Raw genomic sequence first — 2,499 nt, forward strand, 5'->3', positions numbered from 1 at the left:
AATGGTTAGGACTCCATGCTTCCACTGCAAGGGCATGGGTTTGGTTCATGGCACGTATGCCATGGCATGGCCAAAAAATAAGTAAATAAAATTAAACATTTTTTATTTGGTAGCATCTCATACTTTTAATGTAAGATATGAGACGAAGGGCTTTCAAAAGACACCTTCAGTTACTCTGGTGATGGGAAAGTTTAGTACTTGATGTTTTTAACCAATAAACCTGAAGTTTCAATGCAGTGAAATAGTGCCAGCTCTTTAGCTGTCTTTGGGAGAGCATCAAAAGAAGTTACTGGAAGATATGCCTTGGCTATCATGAAAAGAGAGGGACTCTGCCTTCTCCTGTTCCTGGATGTTTACTCCCTGGGCTGCATAGTCCCCAGCAGACTCCAGAATGAAGCCATTCAGAGCTTCTAATTTCTTTTTTTTTTTTCAAATTTTTATTGGCATATAGCTGCTTTATAATATTGTGTTAATTTCTACCATATAGCATAGTAAGTCATATATATGTGTGTGTGTATATATATATATATGTATATATATAATATACCCTCTCTTTTTTTGGATTTCTTTCCCACTTGGGTCACCACAGAGCATTGTTCGGCATAGTTCTCTGAGCTATACAGTAGGTTCTCATTAGTTATCAATTTCGTACAGACTAAGCAGTGTGAACTCGTGCGTGCTCAGTCATGCCCTACTCTTTGCCATCCAGGGCCTGCCACCCCATGGACTGCAGCCCACCAGGCTCCTCTGTTCATGGGATTTCCCAGGGGCAAGAATACTGGAGTGGGTTGCCATTTCCTGCTCCAGGGGGATCTTCTCAATCCAGGGATTGAACCCTTGTCTCCTGAGTCTCTTGCAATGGCAGGAGGACTCTTCACCACTGAGCCACCTGGGAAGCCCATCAATAGTGTATATCTGTCAAAAATATGGAGCACTTCATGAATTTGCACATCATCCCTGCACAGGGGCCAGGCTAACTTTCTCTGTATGGTTTCAATTTTAGTATATGTGCTGCCGAAGCGAGCACCTGATCTTCTAACTCCTTAAGTGCCCCTGAAGTGCTCACACTTCAGGGCCCTATCCATGCTGATTCCTCAGCCTGAACTACCCCCGATGCTCTCTTCATCAAGGTGAAGTCTTCATCTCTTCTTTCTCCAAGTTCTAATCATTCCCCCGACATATACACTCCTACCTAGCTCCCTGCACTTCCCCTGTGTAGCACTGATCACAACTCATCATTTTTTTGTGTGATCATTTAATCAGTGACTGCCTCCTCATTAGACTATGTGTCTTGACAAGTTAGGAACCTCATCTGTTTGTTCGCTAACCTTATTCCCAGTTCTCAGCTAGGTACCTGGCACCTAAAAATATTTGTTTGATAAATGACTGAATCAGAGAGCCAAGATAATCTAGACCGACTCTTCTAATTCCAAGTAAACAAACTGTGGCTCAGAGATGGGCAATGACTTGCCCAGTGTCACACGCAAGCTTCTAATAGCTCCTTGTTGATTATTCACTCTCTTCAAGTACCTTGGCATGTGGGACATGGCCATTTCAAGGCACTTGCAAGGCTGGGGGACTCTGCTGTGTTCCACATTCTGGACAATTATAGCCCCTCCTTCAGGGAAGGCTCCTTGTGAGGCAGGAATTCTAAACCTGAGTCAGTGAAGGGGCTCCAGGACCTCTGCATTCCCTGAAATGTCTGTGGATATATTGGGGAGTTTGTTTGTTTGTTTTTTTCAGTAGAAGGGCTGCCAGGTTTTATCTGAACCTCAAATGAGCACAATCCTGAAATGCTAAGAGTCAGTCACACTAGCTCTCTGTTGAACCTCTTTTTCCCTTCACACTAGAAAACCCATTCCACGCCTCTAGAATCTCTGGCAGCAGAAAGATGGTTTAGTGCGAGACTGTGAGGTTAGTAGAGGTCAGGGCTAAGTAACTAACATATGGGATCAGAGAGAAATGCATTTTTGCTTTAGTTGGTTGAGGGTATTATGGAAGGTTTCCTGGAATAGGTGCCAATAAAGCTGGGCTGTAATGAGCCATAAAGGTTTAAGAGGATGGAAGTGATCAAGGGAGAAGGATAGGATCCCAAATTCCCTTCTGGGAGCCCCATTGTCCTCATCATTTCCACACACCTCCAAGGAGGGCTCATTTCAGTTGTCTAGCATCAGAGTCACTTGGGTCCAGACACCAGCTTGGCTGTAGAATCTCCTTTTCCTTCTCCCTTTTGAAGGCAATACAGTCTGTTTCTCTGATGCCAAACGTTGCCGGCAACACTTTGTCCCCTCTGTTGAATTATTCATCCTGTGAGATGAATTATTAATTTCCAATTTTGTACAGCAAATGCCAGACAAACAGGTAGAAATGGAGTTGGGACCCTGGGCACGGAGCCACAGACCTCCCCAGGTCCCCTGAAGCACAGGCCACCAGGGCCAAGAAATTATGCAGGAATCTGCAAGGGGCTCGCCCTGGAATGCATCTGACCGAGCGTGAAGC

The 2,499-nt window shown here is 44.7% G+C and overlaps 1 non-coding gene across 1 annotated transcript; it reads right to left on the reverse strand.

The window, feature by feature from the left end:
- Positions 1-920: 920 nt before the first annotated feature.
- On the reverse strand, positions 921-1,027 carry LOC133229320 (U6 spliceosomal RNA). Its single transcript, XR_009730544.1, has one exon. It is a non-coding gene; the product is annotated as a U6 spliceosomal RNA (small nuclear RNA).
- Positions 1,028-2,499: the final 1,472 nt, after the last annotated feature.

The sequence above is a fragment of the Bos javanicus genome, chromosome 17 (assembly GCF_032452875.1).
Source record: "Bos javanicus breed banteng chromosome 17, ARS-OSU_banteng_1.0, whole genome shotgun sequence".
NCBI lineage: Eukaryota > Metazoa > Chordata > Mammalia > Artiodactyla > Bovidae > Bos > Bos javanicus.